Source organism: Phyllobates terribilis, unplaced genomic scaffold (genome assembly GCF_046119375.1).
Source record: "Phyllobates terribilis strain yellow unplaced genomic scaffold, ASM4611937v1 Scaffold_4__5_contigs__length_816908805, whole genome shotgun sequence".
Classification (NCBI taxonomy): domain Eukaryota; kingdom Metazoa; phylum Chordata; class Amphibia; order Anura; family Dendrobatidae; genus Phyllobates; species Phyllobates terribilis.
Genome location: NW_027362764.1, coordinates 665,910,523 through 665,931,193, shown reverse-complemented (window position 1 = coordinate 665,931,193; position 20,671 = coordinate 665,910,523). Strand labels below are relative to the sequence as shown.

Sequence of the window (20,671 nt, the reverse complement as noted above, 5' to 3'; positions counted from 1 at the left end):
ATTGGTAGAGTCGAACTGGCCGCACAGGGACTGATCATTGTAGATATCGATAAACATGAGAGTCACCCAAAAATAACTCTAGGAACTAATGTAATTGAAAATTGTCTTGCAGAGGTGATTTTCCTTTTACAGCAGGTTGCCAAGAATGCCAGCTCCGGCGAGCAGCGGGTGCTCCAGAAAGAGATCCGGGCACTGATGCAACGGCAACAAGTGGAACTCTCCGGCGGTGAGATTGGTAGCGTAAGAATGTGTGACCCTTTTCCTATTGCCATGCCCCCAAAAAGTGAAATGATGATTTGGTGCCGGGCAGCTATTGGTCTGAGAGGTAGAGATTACCAGGCAATGGTAGAACCAGTTTACTCAGACAGTAGGCCCACCATTTTGACAGCACGGGGGGTGGTCAATGTACGCCATGGGAGGGTGCCCATTCGCATAATAAATATCGGGGAGAGGGAAGTGTACCTGCCCCGGTATGCCACGCTAGCCAAATTATATACCACTAATCAAAGTTCTATACAATCTGTGGAACCCTTGCCTCCATCTCACCCGGAGGAAGGTAACGGCTCTAAGAAAGACATGGAGGACTGGTGTCAGCAACTACATTTGGGTACTGACTCCACTCCCTCACATCAGAAACAAGGAGTCTATCGGGTGGTTCAAGAGTATGAGAGAGTGTTTAGTAAACACCCGTTAGACTTCGGGCGAGTCAAGGGGGTAGAACATCGCATCCCCACGGGAGATCATCCTCCCATAAAAGAGAGGTATCGACCCGTACCCCCTGCACATTACCAACACGCCAAGGGGATGCTTAGAGATATGAAGGAGGCTGGGGTAATCCGGGATAGTTGTAGCCCCTGGGCAGCCCCATTAGTTTTAGTCAAAAAGAAAGACAACACCATGAGGATGTGTGTAGATTACCGGAAAATCAACCGTATCACACACAAGGATGCGTACCCCTTACCAAGGATAGAGGAGTCATTGGCTGCTTTAAGATCTGCTAACTTCTTCTCTACCTTGGATCTCACTAGCGGGTACTGGCAGGTTCCTGTAGCAGAGGCGGACCGGGAGAAGACCGCATTCACCACCCCGATGGGACTTAGCGAGTTCACCTGCATGCCGTTCGGACTCTGCAACGCACCAGGAACCTTCCAACGCCTAATGGAGTGTTGTCTGGGCCACAGAAACTTCGAGACGGTCCTGTTGTACCTGGACGATGTCATCGTATATTCCAAGACGTATGAGGACCACCTGAAACACCTGGCGGAAGTGTTCGAGGCTCTGGCGAGTTACGGCCTAAAGGTGAAACCCTCCAAGTGTCACCTCCTGAAACCAAAGGTGCAGTACCTGGGACACGTGGTGAGCGCTGACGGAGTGGCTCCCGACCCCGATAAGAGCACCGCAATTAAGGGATGGCCAAGCCCCTCCAGCGTAAAAGAAGTGCGGCAGTTCCTCGGGTTGGTAGGCTACTACCGAAGGTTTATTCCCGGTTTCACCAAAAAGGCAGCACCTATGCAGGACCTCCTGATAGGCCAGTCCCGGAAGGCCAAGAACCAGAAGCCGCCCTTCAAATGGGAAGAGCTGGAAGAAGAGTCCTTCCGCCAGCTGAAGATGGCCCTCACGGGGGACGAAATCCTGGCGTACCCGGATTATAGCCAGCCCTTTATCCTCTACACCGACGCCAGTAACATCGGGCTAGGAGCCGTACTGTCCCAGATCCAGCAGGGGAAGGAACGAGTAATCGCCTACGCCAGCCGAAAACTGCGACCCACCGAAAGGAACCCCGAGAATTACAGCTCATTTAAGTTAGAGTTCCTGGCCGTAGTATGGGCAATCACTGAGCGCTTTAAGCATTACCTCGCTTCTTCCCGGTTCACCGTGTACACGGATAACAACCCGCTGACACACCTGGACACGGCAAGACTCGGTGCCCTGGAGCAGAGGTGGATGGCCCGTCTGTCCAACTACGAGTTCACAATTAAATACCGGGCAGGACGCTCCAATACCAACGCGGACGCCCTGTCCAGGATGCCCAACCTGCCGGACGGAGGAGAAGATCCGGAGGGACTGGAAGAAGTTGAACTCCCTGCGTTCCACCGTCATGGGACTATTCAGTATTCCCACCGGGTAAGGAGTAAGCAGGCTGCTACGTTGAACCCCTTACCCCACTACAACTGGGCGGAAACGCAAGACAGCGACCCTGCCGTCCGACTGGTGAAGGAGATGCTGACTCGGCCGGAGGCTCGCCTTGAACCAGACGCTCCGGAGGAAGCCAAACAACTATGGGCAGAGAAGAGTCGACTGTTCCTTTACAAAGGGAAGTTGTGCCGCAGAATGGTTAACTCCCGGACGCATGAATTACTCTGGCAAGTAGTGGTGCCACGAAGAGACGCAGCCATGGTGATGGAGGCATACCACGACGGAGCTGGACACTTTGGGTGGAAAAAGCTGGAGTTCCTGCTGCGCGAGCGGTTCCACTGGGTAGGCATGAGGGGAACCATCGAGAAGTGGTGCAGAGATTGTGGCCCGTGCAACCTGAGAAGGAAGGACCGAGCCAGCCAGAAGACTCCCCTGCAGTCCATCGTCACCCGGCAACCGTTGGAACTGGTAGCCTTGGATCATGTAAAACTGACCCCAAGCAGAAGTGGCTACGTCTACGCGTTAACCATCGTGGATCATTACTCCCGGTTCTTGGTTGTCGTCCCCGTCAAGGACTTAACGGCTCAAACAGCAGCTAGAGCCTTCCAGCAGCACTTCTGCCGTCCACACGGGTACCCGGACCAAGTGCTGACGGACCAGGGACCTGCCTTTGAAGCGGAGGTCTTTCAGGAATTCTGCAGTCTGTATGGCTGCCGGAAGATAAGGACGACACCCTACCATCCGCAGACTAATGGACTTTGTGAAAAAATGAACCAGGTGGTAATGGATCTTCTAAAAACGTTGCCCCTGGAAGAACGCAGTCTGTGGCCTGAAAAGTTGCCCGATCTGGTGGACCTATACAACCACATCCCGGTAGGTTCCACCAACTGTACCCCGGCTTACCTAATGAGGGCAAGACCTGGTAAGTTACCTGTTGACCTGGAAATGGGAGTCCTGACCCCCGAGGACACTTCACCAGAAACAGACTGGGACACAGAGAGGCAGCAGCAGTACCGGAGAGTACAGGAGAGCGTGGAGCGAAGTCTCTGTCAGGCTAGGGAAAGACAAGAGAAAACTTACAACCAGTATGCTCCCGCTGTTCCCCTGGTACCCGGAGAGCAGGTCTTGAAGAGGAAGAGACGGCTCCACAAGTTGGACGACCAGTGGGAGAAGGACCCGTACACCGTACTGCCCTCAAGCCACGAGAACCCGAAGGTCTGTACCATCAGTAAAGACGGAGAGGAAACCACAGCCATTGTATCCCGGGACCACCTGAAGAAGTGTCCCGAACAACTGAGGAACCCTGAAGAGGAACAAGAAGACCATCGACCCGTGGAAGAAAGGGAAGATATGGTTAGTACCGTGCTCGGGGACTTTCCTCAGTCTTGGACTCAAGTCAATGGTGCAGTTGTGGTACCCGTACTCACCTTCCTCCAACCATCATCCCAAGAACCTACGGAGCAACGGGTAGAGCTGGAAGAACAGCCGGTCCAGGAGGCAGAAGACTCCACACAAGCAGAACAGGAGAATCAACCCTCTGCTTATAGTGAGCCTGCCGTACCCCTAGTGAGACAAAGAGCCGGTAGACAGCTGCCCAGTTTACCCTTGACAGCTCCTACACCCTGTAGTTCAGGGCCAGACAGTCAGCTCCGTAGGTCCACTCGGGCCACTAGAGGCCAGTTACCCGCACGCTGGAGAATTTAAAGTGTATAAATTGTTTTATTTATGTTTTTCTGTGTCTTGTTGCTTGTGTATAATTTTGTGTTTCTAGTTATTTTTAGGAAACCTTGGTGGATTTACCGGGAATCCTTGTATATAGTTGGAGCGTAACCCAGGATGGACTAGAGACTGTTAAGGACTCGGGGTAGGACAGACCCCTACCTGGTTACGTCTCCCTGTGTTGGTGAAATGGACACCTTTGCTTTTCTTCAAAGACTGCATCCGGTTGCGGACACGCCGTAACCATCTTATGTGTTTTTCTTATAGTATTGTTATTGTTATACTTTGTTATGTTTTTCTAAATGTGTTTAGTCCCGGAGTACTAAATTTCACTAGGGGGGAATGTGACACCCCAGGGGTCTGGTTGCCACAGTGATAGAGATATTATGTCTGAGAGCAGGTGGGAGGTCCTTTGGTCAGGGATCCTGTGCATGCCACACCTCCTGCCCAGTCTTGGGAGGGGAAGAACTTCCCCTGTATAAACCCGGGGCTGAGGCAGGGTGAGTCAGACAAGGAGAGTGGAGAAGAGAAGCAGCATAGGAAACAGCAGAGTTACAAGGAGTCAGGGGCTGGCAGCTACAGAGCTCGCCCTGACTAAGAAGATTCTTTACCGGACCCGGAGTCCGAGGCTGTGGGGACTAACTCCTACCCAGCAGCAGAATCCGTCGGGCAGGGGATTTCAGGTCCTCTGGCCCAGAAGCCCGAAGGCACGGTCACACGCGTGGGACCAGCACCGCCATCGTGGAGCGGAAGCCATTAGAAGGCCCCGAGTCACCGGCCATACGGGTGAGCACCACACGGTACACTCAGGGACGTGGGCTACTTACATCAGCTTCTAGCAAGGTAGCCAGAAGAGTACAGTCAGTTTGGGAGGCCTACAACTACGCCTGGCCAGGGGAGATCCCATCTGCTCAAAGACTGACCAGGCCCCGTTTGCTAGCAAGTACTCCGGGAGGGTCTGTCGTTGTTACCAGTAAAGACCCTGAACTACACCGTACCGTCTCTGAGTGGTTCCTGCTACCCCCATCATCCACGTCGGCTGCCCTGAGGCCATACCCCTCCCGTTGGGGGTTATACTATCACGCTGCACAATCCTACCACCGGCCTCAGCAGTCTGCCCTGCAGCAGCAGCTTCCTGGCTGCACTCAACGGGTGGCGTAGTCATCAACTATTTACTACTAATAGACTGCCGTCTAGTTTGACTCCCTGGGCACGGACCGGGTCACCGCCACGAGATTACAACCCTCCACGGATCCGGCTCCGGGTAAGCTCCCGCGTGCGCACCGCAGCGCGACACAGGCCCAGGGGCGCGTCAGATTCACTGCTACATTGCTCAGTACTGCTGTATATTGTCCTCTGGGATTGTGCTACATAAGTAGGGGAACAGGATTTCCTCTTCTCAGTTCCAAAATGAGGGCTTTTTCATGTAATGCTAATTTTTATGTTATTCACCAAGGGGGCGTGGCTGACAGGATTCTCAGGGGCATGTCTTCAGACTGATCTGTATAATTACCATGTGAGCAACGCCCCTGAAGATCACAAAAAGCAGCGCTAAATAAAAAGGCCATATTTCTGAAACCCTATGGAGGATGTAAAAAATACTAGCATGCTCTGAAGCAGTGGTAATAAAATAAAAGCAAAACCTGGCCACTTTTTGACCTGGTGACAGGTCCTGTTTAATATTCTACCTATATAGAGTATGTAGTATATAAAGGTATAAGGTATAATTGTACAGATGTGATGTATTTTCAGGCTGTTACTAATAACCCAAGTGTTCTTGTTGAGAATGATGTATGGGATATGTAAATCCGCGGCGCTGTGTTCTGTCACTGTCCGCTTCAGCTGAATGTCTATGGCCAGTGGCTGATTCTGCTGAGCTTGCTGAATTTCCCAAACAATTTGCTGTACTGTGAAGGCTGATTTATGGAAAGTCCCTGATATACAAAGGTAACCGAGCAATGGGAATCCAGCGCTATGGTTTTCTGAGCGATGTCTTTTAAATAATAAATTATATTTATTAATAAACATATAATATGTGGCATGGAGCCCTTAGACATGTAGAAACCCTTTTAAAGGAGCAGGTTGTGAGTTTCTACTTTATTGACTGTCTGATGAGAACAATTATTGATCCTGATGACGACATTTTTTTGTATTCATTTTTTATACCAGTAGCAAGAATTCTAGACTATTGGGGATGTAATGTGGAACAAAGTACAAGCTCCTAAGTGCAGGTGGTAATCTATGTAACTCTTATAGAAATTATTGAAATAAAAATGGAGATTCATATCCTCCCTAACTTGCCAGTACTTTTCTCAAGAGTCCTTCAAACTGGTAGTAACAAACTGTTCATGGGAAAAATTTGCATTAGACGTTTGTGCATTTATTATTACATAGTTTAGTTTCAAAATGGCTATTGGTATGATGTTAAAGGGGTGATTCATTGTATTATACGCTCCTCAACGTTAAAATTGCACCACCAAGTCATGGAGTTATGGAAATCGCAGGCTCGATAGACATGTTAATGATGTGAAATTTAAGGGGTAATGTTTCTCCTTGTGGAGAATGCTGTAAGGAGACTTATAGGCCATGCAGTGCTCCTCTGGAAATTTGAATATGCAAATAGCTTCTTCAGAGAAAAAGAGGATTTTTAACAAGCCTTGACGTATTTGTAGATACATGTTTCATAGCGTTTTCCTCTCTAAAGAGGCTATTTAAAATGTAAGTTCCCAGAGGAGCAGGTTATGACCTAAAAGTCTCCTTACTGCACAAGTAGTAACATTACCCCTTAGATCCCTTGTCAGAGGTTTCTCACCTAGCCAGATTGGACCTCCTGCTTTGCATAAATGATAGGAAAACAGTTTGACTTGCATGTCTGCAAATGGAGTTTCTGGTTTGGCTTCTCATCCTAAGCCATGTGGCAAGGCTTATTAAAGGTTCATTCTTGGCGTTTAAGGATTGCTACTTCCAGTAGGTGGCGCTAGAGTTCTAGTTTTCTTTTTCCTCTCTGAAGAGGCTTTTTGCAATGATATGCAAATGATGAAAAAATGGAAACAAATTTTTTAAAACACTTCGATTTATTCAGTATTGAATATGAGCAGCATGCACAAAAAATCCCACACCTACACACCTTGACTGTGAGATTATTAATGGTTATCGGAGGAATGTTCTGCAGTGCTGAATGAACTTGAGAGAATAAAGATCCCCTGCTGGCAGCTCCCTTTTGAAATAGTTGACCAACTGCATCTCAGATGTGTTCAATGGAAGACAAGTCTGGAAACTCGTCAGGCCATAGTAGCACATTTAGGCCACGAAGACTGCTCTCAGTAGCACGAGTAATTTGTGGCCTGGTGTTGTCATACTGAAAAATGGTTTCAGGGACATTTTAAAGAAATGGCTGTACCGTCGGTTCCACGGCCAAATCATTGTAACGCTGTGCTGTTAGTTTACCTGGAATGAAGACTAGAGGAGTCCGGCTACCATACAGTTTGCCACCCCCCACCATAACCCTGTTGTGATATTTCCTCGTGGAGGTTTATTCATGGCGTTGCCCATGTGGTCTTCAGGTGGAGACTGGAATGGAAGTCCCTCCTCTTTAGTGATGAGTTCTGCTTTTGTCTTAGATGCAATGATAGCTGGAGGTCAGTATGGAAACCATGTAGGCAATGACAAGAAGAGGCCTTCATGAGGGAATGTCACACTGGTACTACTAAGGTGAGTATGGTGTTGCATAATGTATGGTAGCTGGACCCCCTCTTAGTGTTCGTTCCATGTACACTAGTAGTTCAATGTTGCATTGATTTTGGAACCAGTAGTACGACCATTTCTTCAAAGTGTTCCAGGAGCCATTTTTCAACATGACACCAGGTCACTTTTCCTTGTGTTACTTTGAGCATCTTGCATTGGTAAAATGTGCTACCATGCTACCAAGCATCTCCGGACTTAACTTCATCGAGCACATCTGGGACGTGATTGGTTGGCAATTGCAAAAGTAGCTGCCATGACTTTTCCATCTTGGTGTTGAAACTGTAATGTTGAAGAATGTAGAGTGATACACTTTTCCAATATACAGTACTTTGGGCTCAAAGCATCATGCGCTTTTTATTTTTTTATTTTTTGCGCTGTTTTAGAGCATAAAATTGTATGTTCCACAAAAACGTTGCAAAATTTGCACAAAAATTATGGGTGTCCAGAAAATCACTTCAGGGACAAAGTGATATAAATTTCCACAAAATCTTACAGATTAAAAATATAGCTGAAAACCCCAAACTCCACTCACCATGGTGAACACATTAGAGGTTTTATTCTCTTTTCTGATACTTCTCACCTTCATGCCACTTCTGGGCGTTAGTACTCTATTTCTTCATCCAGCAGGAGCTTGTGTTTCTCGACATTCTACTCCACACATGCTAGCACTCCTCCATTAACAAAGCCAGCTGAGATCAAGTCTTCTGGTATCTCTCCCGCAGTAATTTCCCCCTCTCTTCAGCACTTTCAGCAGGAACCTGAAGGGTATCCTCCACATGTTTCCTTCCTGCTCCTGGAGGTTAGGCTGTACTGCAATCAATAAAGCTCACACTGTGTGGATTCTTGTAAAACAGTTAACCCCTCCTATTTGTTACCATACATATAAAACCCACAATTAAAAACCAGTATATTAGTACAAAACCTTCACCACACATTCTATGGTATCCACCTGACAGGTTTCGCCACAAACCGTTTTCTCACGGGCTCTCAGCCCATGTATGCCTTTCTCAGGGAGTCCTCTAGAGCTCCAAGCCGTAATATCAATAACATTGTTTTTAAGCGCTTTTTGGAAGGTGGGTCATTGGGTTGGAGCAGCAGAGGTTTGTCCATTTTTGTTCTTTGTCTGTTCTTTATTGCTCTAAAATTGATACATAAACTAGACTTTAAATAAGGATGAACATTTACACGGTCTTCTATAAAATGACACTTCTCTTCGCTTGTCTTTCAGATGTTTTTATGCATTCTTCTTGAATATCTTCCTGAATGAGGATTATACCAGTGACAATAGGTACAAGTTTTATTTTTTATTGCTTTTAATGAATACCTGCAGTGGCATTTACTTGAAGCTCTTGGTTTTAATTCTGAACCTCCAGCAGGGAAGCAGCAATCATGGGTCTTTAGTAGTATTAGTCTTCTAATATGGGTCAAATGGACCTTTTAGGTTCCCTAGATTTCAGAGTACATGAGCACCTGCACTGACTATATACTCTTTTTGTTGTTATGGCCAGGAATTCATGCTAACTGGAATTTTTCTGCAGTGTAGTACTCCTGTTTAACCTGTAGATGTCACTGATGTAAGTTCATTTTTTTTATAACCTTGAACAGTCTTAGTTTTCAATTTATACACCAGACTGTTGGCTTGTGATGTTGCGATGGCATATAGAAAATGCCTAACTGTATTCACATTCCCCTTTTTAGTCAATGGTGTAGCGCACACCAGTCTTAATGAACCACGTCAGTGTACTATGTTGAGCGTTTCATTAAAACTGTTGTCCGACCTTAGGCTACAAGTTTGCAGTTACTCTGTGTGACTGCAGTCTTGTGGATCCTCACATTGTGCACACTGCACGCTGTGATAACGCTCCGCTGCCGTTGGCGGGCATGTGACCACAGGTATGTGATTTGCATACATGCGTTCACTTGTGGACTAGATGGGCGCAGCCTCACTCAATACCAGTGTATTGATAAGGGCCGGACACAGTCTAGTTGTAAGGTGACCTGAAGTACACAAATCGTATCCTTGCGATCACATGACCTCCCGGTACTGGCATCAGAGAATCCTCACAGCGCACAATGTGAGGATTCACAAGTCTGCAGTCACATAGGCTACAAGTTTGCAGTTACTCTAAGACCAGACAACCCCTTTAAGTGCCTTCCGCCAATTCAAAACAGGTGCGCCTGATATCCAGCATGCACCGTCGCCGAGGGCTAGCGTACATTTTTGAAGTAAGTTATGCCACCTTTGTGTCATAACGTATGATGAATTTGATGGGCATGCATAATCTCGCCCTATCCCGCCTATATTGGCGTACCTGGTCAGCACTGGTCTGTAAACCCCAAAAGGCACTATTTTTGCACTATAAGTTGCGCAAAAATATTAGTAACTTAGTAAAGACAGATTTCTGGCTTAAAGAACACTCGTCCTCCCATCAAAGTTTTTATCCTCTTAATACATTGCAGTCATCATATTATATAGCTCTGTGTACTTACAATTGCTCATTTTGCTTTTCTACCTAGCAAATTCATCTCTTTTCTCTGCTCTATGTAGAAACATGAAGTCTCTTGTCCCTGCATTTATCATTCCCTGCTTCAACTCCTGACCCAACTGCTCCCTCCCCCCTCCCCCCCTTTGCAGTGATTCATGACTCATACAGGGAAAATTGACCTCCTGTTCCTACTTAGATCTTAAGGATTCAGCTAGTCTGTGTTTAATCACGTGATGTCGTAAACCTAAAGGAAAAGAGAAGAATTAACTGATTAGAAAGGCAAAATGAGCAATTGTAAGTACAATATTTTAAGAAGATAAAAATAAAAATTTTTGATGGGCGTGCTTCTTTAACCCCTTCACGACCTTTCACGTACCTTTACATTAAAGGTCGTGTCCATGCCTTTGATGTGTGTCACATAAAATAAACTGAGTAATTCAAATGTACAATGTACAACTCGTTCCACCAAAAAAATGAAAGCGCAAAACAATGGAAAATGCCCTGACTTTTAGAGTCGCGCGCCATACACACGACTGAGAATTTATATAGATGAAAACGCGTCAGCATAGCAATGTGTATGTGTTATAGTGACCGGAGAGAAGGCGCAGATATATGGATATGAAGATCGTACTATCTTCCTCCGAATGCTGAAGTATTATAATGGTTGTGCTGGCAGTGAAGATGCTTTTCCTCATTTTCCTTACAATCCCTCCACCGTCCCCGGTATAAAGCAAGAGGTTAATTAAAATGAAATACAGAACCGTACAGCCGATTCCAGAGTTGTAAGCTGCTCCGATATTGACGTTGCGCTTTCAGTCCTCGGTTTTCTAGGAGGCAGCTGAAATCTATGCGATCAATTACGCTTGAAGTTCTAGCAGAAGTTTGAGAGCTCGATAGCAAAGTGTGACCTTTCCGTGTGAGAACGGCAGATCGGCTTGTATAGAACGTGGCAGAAATGCAATGTTCGAAAATGTACCCTTGTGCCGTAATGCAGAACATTTTGCAAAACGTTCTTCATATATAGAAACGTGATTAAAATGAAGCTTATTGAACAATAGCAGTCGGCATACAAACCTATGGTGGAACGTATGCATGTCCTCTATATGGTAGGGGTCTCAGATGGTTGTTGTAATCGTCATCTAAAAGATCTGCAGGGTCAACGGGCCCCAAACGGTCTCGACTGACAGTTACATGGACAGAAGTTATGCCGAACTGCTTTGTTATAACACATCTGTACGGTTGGCAGTACTATAAAAAGGGTGCTAGTACATTTGCATTAGCCACTAGTTACTATGCTACATATGTACTTGCAATCTGAAAGCATGGCAAACAGGGATGTGGAGTTGATAGAAATGTCCAGACTCTATCTTCAGCTTTGATTAAAAAATATATATATATATTAATATTGGTTAATATATTAACATTCATAGGAAGTTAGAAAGGTTTATAAAATGTTAATAAATATATTTCATGTGTAATCAACATAAGACCCCCATTTATGGAAGTATTATGATTATTATTTATTATTATTATTTATTATTATTATAGCACCATTTATTCCATGGCGCTTTACATGTTTATAGAATAAGAAAAAAATGATGCTGCGTATTCTCAATGCACGATGTAACCTTTGCGGAGGTAAGCCAAGTCAACGGCCAAATTTTCACAACTTGGTGCCCATTATGGCATCTCAATCGCCAACGTAAATGAAGAAAGCCTGCACGTCCGTACAGCGCTAACCCCGTCTCACCAAGGTCATGTGGTTTTGAGAGTTGCTAGAATTGGGAGTATCAGAAATAGGTTTTGTTCTAATATTTTGCTAAATTAGATTTTCTTTTACCTTTTTTTTCTTTCTTTTTCTTTTTGCTCTCCATTCCAGATTAGAGGAGGGTTTGAGTTGATAAAGCCATGTTTTTTTTTATGTATGAACAAAAACTTACACCAATTTTCATAGTATTGAACATATCCAATATGATTCCAATTCAACTGCATTGGGTATCATGAAAAAAGTGAAGATCCGTACCCTTGCCGATATATCGAAGCATGGCATCACGATGTATCACAGTACAGGGGCATTTGTTACATAATGGGACAGTAGCTATTTTGTATCCATAGAGTCAAAAGTGAAAATGGAGAGAGAGGGGGAAAAAAAACCCACAATAGTGAAATATACAGGGGTGCGTCAAAAAATTCCCCCCACTCTGACCGTAGAATTTATTTTAAATAACGTTCGGAAAAGACATATAATTTTTGAACCTAACATGATCTCCTTGCTTTTCAATGCACATTGCCCATCTATCATCAAGCTTCAGTATTCTCACAATAAGTAAAGTTGTAGGCCACGAATGCATCGGTGTCCTCACCTCTTCCACAGACGTGAATCTTCGTCCTCCATTCTTTAAGGAGACCTAATCCACTGTTACTAATCTATACAACAGAATTGGTTCAATGTTGTCATCAGTCGTGGACGTGGATGGACGTCCGGCTCCTTCTTCATCCCTGACACTTGTGCGCCCTTCCTTGAACTTCTCTATCCAATCATACACTTTTTTTGGGGAAGAAGACCATCTCCATACTATGAACAAAGTCTTGGAAAAATATCGGCACCAGACGCACCCTCAGACCATGAAATACTGATCACTGCACTCTACTCTTTTTTCATGCAAATTACGAGTGGTGGGGTGGCCATTGTTTCCTGCTCAACAGTCACAAATGAGCGGACGTAACACGTTCCGACCTGCACAGCAGTGACCGGAGAGACTGCGAAAAGCTATGACGTGATGGTGCGGCCAACAGAAGCCTTAATACCACCGTAGTGCAGAAAATGTTTGACTCTACCTTGTAGTATATGATATTGGGAGACCGGGAGGAGGATGTCTACAGTGACCACATCCTATTACAGCTCCACTTAATCAGCCCCTATAGAATTTAGTATTTCACACAACTTTGTTTATTCGTAAAATCACATTATCAATCGGGGAAATATTTTTAATATAAAGGATAAATAATCAATGAGAATCATGGAAGTATAGAAATTGTAGATGGCTTGTGCTCTTTTTAGCAGTAATAGTTGATTTTATTTTATTTTTACTCTTCCTCTATCTCGTACATACCGTTCAATGCGGCACAGAAGATCCTTCCTCCATGAAGATTATAATAATAATAATAATTTTTATTTTTATAGCACCAACATATTCCAGAGCACTTTACAATTTTAGGGATCTACTTTCCCTTCCACAACCACCCGGTTCTTATAATAACACACTTTGAACTGTGAACAAAACCAAAAAGAAAATATAATTTCCGGGCAGATGGTGCCCTGGTTTTTAATTGAGTCTTGACCCCATTTCTACGAGTCAGTTTGCCAGTCTCTATGCCATGACAAATGACATTACTTTATTTTTTTATTTGTATTTCTTTTTTATATTGGTAAAGAGCGTTTCTGGTGAATGTCTATATATTTTACTCGCCCATTTTTACAAAGAAGGCACGCTGGCGATTTGGGCTGATGCCAGTGGCATAAATCCTTGACGTGCCTCATCTGTTTCCCTTAACAGCAGCCGCGGCCCGTAGGGTGTCCAGCCGGCGATCTCTTTCCTTGTGCCATTTAGTCGGTTCTGACATTATTTGTTTTTCTCATTTAATAAAGCAAATCACTGTTTGAAGAATTAAAATAAACCCCTTATTAAGGAGCTGTTTCCTTTCTCCACTAAATGTAATCATCTTCCACCGTATCGTCTCCCGGCATTCATCTCTTTTGGTGACAAAGTGCAGTGTGATCTCGCGTTTGTAAAATTCTCATTAACGTGACATTGCAAGATATAATTATTTGTCAAAATGCCAGCTCCCCGGAGGTGCTCAGCTGTTGCTATGTGTGGGGAATTTTATATCTCTATAAAACCAGGTGAAATATTGAATCATCAGAAGAAGAGTTGGAAAAGAAGGACAAATATATATATATTTTTTACCTTGTTGTGGTGAGCGAACAGATGGTGATTTGTTGGGTAAGATCGACAGTAAAATATGAAGCTTAAAGGGTCAATCCCATCTGTCCTGATTGATATTATTGGTTATGCTTCTTTAATATAAGAATTTTTCTACTTTACTATTTATTAAAATTCTGCCCTGTTCTGTCCTGATGGTGTATATTTTGTTTATCGTTTGCTGCTTGTTTAGAGGATCGGCCACTGCTGCAGTACTTACAAGCTCTTTCCAATAAAGCTTGTATGCGCTGCTCTATAGTTGGCCGGGGATCACTGGACCTCACTGTTGGCACCTGATACCAGCCAGCACTTGCTAGAGTTCAGAGCAAAGCCGCTTCACATAGCAGTAACAGAGAGCACACCGTTTGGACCGGCAACGCAAAGATGCAACTGGTCCGAACTGTCAATCAATCGGGAGCATCCTCCCCAAGGAATCAAGAAGTATGTTGGCGGGGAAGTAGTGCGCTCCTGATTGAGAACATAGGAGTAACCCTTTATGATCATATTAAAATGGATTACATGGCAGCTTTGACTCCTCAACATTATGTTCCCTGTGTCGCAGGGCTAAATCGCAGGTGTGGTTCTTCCCACTACATCCTCTTCCTCTAACTCCCATACTTTTTTTCAAAGCTCCCCCATTTCTTTTGGTTTTGGGCCTTGTGGGGTCTGTAAGGTGGCTGCTGGTCACCTAGTGGGTGGGAGATATGTATCACAGAGTAGAATGTCCTCTGTGATGTAAAATATGGAGTAATGCTGTAGTACACATAGTACTAAGAGGGATTAATCGTCCATGATAGGGCCAGGTCTTAATGTGAGCAGCTGAAGAGTTAGGGTGGGACGGCTGCTCACCATATCTCCACCCCTGGGTGTGGTTCACATTGTAAAATGGGACCTGATTATCTCACACATGGTCCTGTGTGTGGAGGTGTGTGACTTTGCTAAAGGACTTTTGTGCTGGACAAGGGCTGTATTTGAGTTTCCTGTGATGCGGTTTATGAGGACTCAAATAAACCAGCCAGACTTTAAAATAAAAATTGTTCCCGTGATACCTGACAAGTGAGTAGTGCTGTTACAGGTCACACATGTCGACTATTGGTGATATCTACTCTCCCTCCCTCTTCTTTCTCACCAGCTGTGGTTACTGGTAAATCATCTTCTTTACCGCTTTATTTTTGTCTAGTTCTATCTTCTCCATATTGTCCTTAGTCACTCTGTCACGTTGGCTCTTCTGTAAATAATTGTGAGTTTATTTTGAAAATCTTTGCTGTTTTTTTATTTGGAGCCACATTTTTCCTAATCTGGTTACTCCTAGCTATCTTTTTCACAGGACCAAAATGTCTCCTTTTCCATGTGGTCAGGAATTGATTATTCCTTATCCATGATGGGATTTGAGGATGTGATGGATGCCCTCTGATCTCCTGCTCTTTCACTCTTCCTACTTTGTAGAAGGTGGAGAGAGAGCCCCAAAATAAGGTGATACTGTTGTATGATTGTTATGTTGCGAGTTGCGATCGGGCGTGGAACCTGAAGCTGGATTTGAAGCAGTGTAATGTACTTGTTCACACTGATGAAGTGTTGACGTGTTTCCCTGCAGAGATGCAGGACGGCCTGACTTGTGTGTATGGCTTTTCGGAAGTGAGTTGGATTAACGACTGTCTCTAATGAACCCATGTGATGACTTTATACGCAGAAGGGACTATTCCAATAGTCTGTGATGCATTTCAGACGCCCATTTATCATGTGTGTGTTCTGTGTTTTTCACAGAGAGAACATGCACCATTACAGTCTATGGATCTGTTTACACCTACGTTGTTTTTTTTATTTTTGCAGGCCATATGTCGATAAAAGAAAAACCAGGGATGCGTCTGTTTTTGATCAGAATCAGAATCACCCACACAATTGTATTGGTCCATGAAAATCACTGGCAGCACGAATTTCCATTTGTGTGTAATCCGCATGCTGTCCGTTTTGAACACTGCAATGTATAGGAGAATTTTTGCAACTTATATACAGTATATTGTTTCACTAAAAAAATCACGGATGAAACTCTGCTGGTAAAAACTGACACTGATCAAACACTAATGAAAATGTGATCCAGAACACTGACATTTGGATTGTTTTTTTTTTTTTTTTACGTACAAGAGTAATCACTGATGACTGAAAAACCTCAGTGATACCTACTAATGCAGGCCTGCACACCATGTTGTGCGGCCCTCATAGCTGTCCGGGATGTGATGGCTTTTTCTTCCCATGTTCAAATATATTCACATTTGAGACCCGAACACACTTGAACACTGCAGTGCTGGGACTGGGGCAGAGTAAGCGCTCGTCAGCCCCGCCCTGACGTGCAGTGGCGTGATGAGGTCAGCACGCTAATGACATCATCACCATGATGCTGTGGCCGCACAGGCAGAGGAGACAACGGGCAATGGTAAGTGCTCCATGGAGGAGCTGAAGATTAAATATCTTATTTTGTGTGTGCTGGGGGAGGGAAGGGTTGTGTTACTACAAAGGCACATAATGGGACAATTTGGGACATTAGGGATGATTTGAGAAAGGAGGCATAGTAAAGCGAGGGACAATGGGGTGGGGAGAGACTTTAAAAGAGGCAACTTGGGGGAGATATGGAAAGGGGCAGTATGTGGGGGGACATTATGGAGAGGAGTTTTGGGGGATATGTGGAATAGATATAAAGGGGCAGTGTGGGGGATATTTTGGAGAGGGGCAGTGGTGGATAAAATACAGATGGGCGGAGTAGACTGATATTTTGGACAAGGGCAGTGTATGGGGGGTATTTTATACAGGGGCAGTGTTGGGGATCATGTATTGACGGTAGTACTGGCGCTGCATTCATGTACTGATGGTGGTTCTGGCACTGCATTCATGTACTGATGGTTGTTCTGGCGCTGCATTCCTTTACGGACGGTGGTTCTGGCCCTGCATTCATGTACGTAAGGTGGTTCTGGCGCTGCATTCATGCACGGACGGTGGTTCTGGCGCTGCATTCATGTACAGATGGTGGTTCTGGCACTACATTCATGAACGAATGATGGTTCTGACGCTGCATTCAAGTACTGATGGTGGTTCTGCTGCTCTCATGTGCTGACAGTGGTTCCAATCTTGTACACATGTAGCAGTCCATAACGTGTTTCATGGCTATGTTAAAACTTAAAAAGTGTCAAAACTTAGAGATTTGAGATTATGAGGAGGATTTGGCGAGTTTCTGCTCCAAAAAGCTCAGTATAAGGTAGCGTGTGTTCACACTGGGTTTTTTTGGAGCAGAAACTCTCCAAATTCTTCTCAAAAATTGGTTCTGGTGATGTATTAATGCACTGTTGGTGGTTTTGGTGATGTATTCATGTAACTACCCCTTTAAAAAAATTTGCGGCCCTTGGCATTGGTTCAGTATAATTTGTGGCCCTTGGACGGAAAAATATTGTGCACCCCTGTTCTAATAGCTAATTGAAAATATAGTAATAGATGGCAACTTTCGAGCCTACTAAGGTCTCGTCATCAGGTATACTTTTCAGTTGGCAATGAGTAAGTGTCAACCACTGAGGCCTCTCAGTTTTTTAAATTTTTCTATCTACTAGTAAACGGTAAAAAAATATTTTTTTTCATGAGGCCTTAGTGTCTATTACACATGTCATGTATGTTAAGTGTTTTTATTCCGACAAGGGAACAACTCCAACATAAACATACATACTTTTGTCTCACCCATGTAGCTTACGGCTGTTGCCAAAATGACTATCCTTGAAAATTATGTTGGTAATGTATATATACAGTGTGATTTAGGACCTTGCTCACTGTGGCACTCCCTAATGTTTGCTCTGCATGTGTTATATCCATTTTAAACAACATAATAATTAATCTGCACATTAGATCGGATCTGGTCTGCATGTATGAAGATGTATTTAGCTTAATGTAAACCCAAAAAGTAAAAACCACAAATTATATAACTGTCACGGGTGTGTCAGGTTTGACAGACAGTCATACGGGGTCCGGCTGTGGAAGGTTGCTGTTTGGCCTTGCAAATGTCTTCATGATCCCTCTCCCTTTAGGACCCAGGGGTGATCGTCACCTTGCTTGGGGATTTTACCTTTAGGACCCAGCGGTGATCCTCACCTTCTGCTGCTAATTAGCACGCCCTTGCTGTATCCTTCAATACACTCAGTTTCTCCAGAGAGTTGCTGGTGATAGCGATTCTTATCTTTTCAGGCCTGGAATTCTAGTAGTTGGCTAGAATTTTCCTGGAGTTCCTTCGTGGATTGTTGCTGTGTGCTCTCAGGAGTCATCATGAAGCTAAGTGTATTCCCTTGTTTGTTTCCCTTGTGTGTACTTTAGTTTGCCGTGGGGCTGACTAGTGCTCACCCCTCCCTACCTAGGGCCTAGCTTTAGGGTTAGCTAGGGTCAGGTTTCCTGCTCGGCAATAGGTGCAGAACCTATATAGGGTACATAGGGGAAACGGGGTTTGTCGTTTGAGCTGTTTAGGGGTCTTGACTCCCCCTTTCCCTACTTGCAGGGCACCTTTCCCTTTTCCTGCTGTTATACGCCGGGTTCTCCCCTTACCCAGCGTGACAGTAACCTTAGTAGATGGATTAGTATTTCTGTAATAAACGGGTGCTAATCAGCCTAATCAATAATGCTTCTCTATTCTGTTTCTTCATCTCCTATTTGGAACATAAGTTTTCTTCTGGTGGCATCTGATTTGATTCCTTTGGGGACATCCTTTTTATATACTGACCAGCATAATATTATGTACGCCCCTCTAGTGATTCCCAAACAGCTCTGACCTCTCCAGGAATAGCCCCCACAAAACCTCAGAAGTTGTCCTTTGGTATCTGGCACCAATGCATTGGCGGTTTATCCTTTAACCCTTACCCGCAGCTGCCATTTTACATTTTTGCGCAGAGAGATAATATTTATTTTTTACCAGACATGTAGTAGTTATGAATGACACCATTTATTTTACTACATAATGTTCTAAAAAACTGGAGAATAATTAAAAAAAAAATCAGTTAAAAATAATATAATAATTATTTTTTGGGGAGGGTTAACGTAAAAATGAACAAAACAAGGCAAGTGTGCACAGCCCAGATAATATGAAGGATCAGGAAAGTGCCAGTAAAGCGTGTAGAGCAAGACAACTCAAAAGCAAAAAAAGAGCAAAGTACAACAGAAAAAATATAAAAATAAAGGCTTTATTAAATGCAGAAAATACAACACCGTAAAAGGATATTCAAAACGCTTGAAAAATGCCAAATGTAACATCAACCCTAAAGTAAGGTGGAAGTCTACAAGCCAGTCTCGTCGAAACAGGGAGGATGTTGTGTTTGAACCCAGTAGATATGACCAGGACATCTGTAGGTCAGTACGATTACAGCGATGCTAAACTTTGTATAGTTTTTTTTTCACTCCTAAATGTAAAAACATAAAATAAAAATATAGGTTTGTGTTGCTGTTTTGAGACCTATCACTTATTTATTTTTCATTTGTTGAGCTGTGAGAGCTTGAGCAGCGATCAAAGCTTGGCGTACTAACATGCAGATGCCAGCTGAATCCCTCCTTCATTTTTCAATAGGGTGCAGTCGTATCCAACAAGCCACTTTTGGTTAAAGATAATAGACTTTATCTGTCTGGTGCATACATTAACTCAGAGTTATCAAAACCCAAGACAGAAACAAAATGAAACTGGTGGAAAAAATGAGCTGGAGTATAAGTTGGTCTGCATGCAAAATAGGAGCATGTTCACACTCCCCACTAAACAGACAAAACCCAAGTCAGAAACAAAATGAACATATACCCTGCTGTAAGTAAATAAGTAAAAGTAATAGTGCATATAAATAACATAGGGTACTTAATAATAACCGTTTTTGATCAAAAAAAGCATAAAAGCCATCCCACCAACGTCAAGGTGTACCCAAATTCGGGATAGTCCTAACCTCTAGTATTAAAACCTTACCATGCTTCAAAGTGACATCATTGTGAATGGACACACATTAAATGGGAAGCTATATTAACATTATGTCCAGCGCAAAGAAAGGGAGGGTCATCCCCTTACCTGCACTAAGTGCCGAAACCTGAAACTAAACCGGAAGAAATGAACTGGAGTATAAGTTGGTATACATGCGAAATAGGAGCATGTTCATACTGGCCATTAAACAGACAAAACCCAACACAGAAACAACATGAACATATATCCTGCTGTAAGTAAATAAGGTTTCTGCGTGTAGTGCAGGTGAGGGTCCGGCCTCCCTGTCTTTGAGCTGGACATTACGTTTATATTCCCATATGCTTGGTATCCATTCAGGATATGGTCCTGCTCGGCCCTTATTCACATTGCCATCACTTTGACACATGGTAAGGTTTTAATACTAGAGGTTAGGACAATCCCTAATTGTGGTACTCCTTCACGCTGGTGGGATGGCTTTAACCCTTTTTTTTTTCTTTTTAAATCGAAAATGGTGTTTACTATTAACCCTTTTTTTATTTGCACTGTTGCTTTTACTTACTTACAGCAGGGTTTATGTTCATTTTGTTTCTGTCTTGGGTTTTTTCTTTTTAATGGCCAATGTGAACATGCTCCTACACATTGCATGTATC

General features: G+C 43.9%; 2 protein-coding genes across 5 annotated transcripts in view; both read left to right on the top strand.

The window, feature by feature from the left end:
• LOC141265862 (uncharacterized) overlaps positions 1-20,671 on the top strand; it is a 1,005,842-nt gene that overhangs the window by 461,476 nt on the left and 523,695 nt on the right. The window lies entirely within an intron of this gene.
• Positions 1-20,671, top strand: part of PAG1 (phosphoprotein membrane anchor with glycosphingolipid microdomains 1) — a 203,434-nt gene that overhangs the window by 58,627 nt on the left and 124,136 nt on the right. For 2 of the 4 annotated variants that reach the window (XM_073679490.1, XM_073679491.1), the window contains exon 2: positions 8,828-8,887. The exons of the other annotated variants lie outside the window; for them this stretch is intronic. The gene's annotated coding sequence lies outside the window, so the exon portion shown is untranslated. The remainder of the gene's footprint in view (positions 1-8,827; positions 8,888-20,671) is intronic. 4 annotated transcript variants of the gene reach the window in all.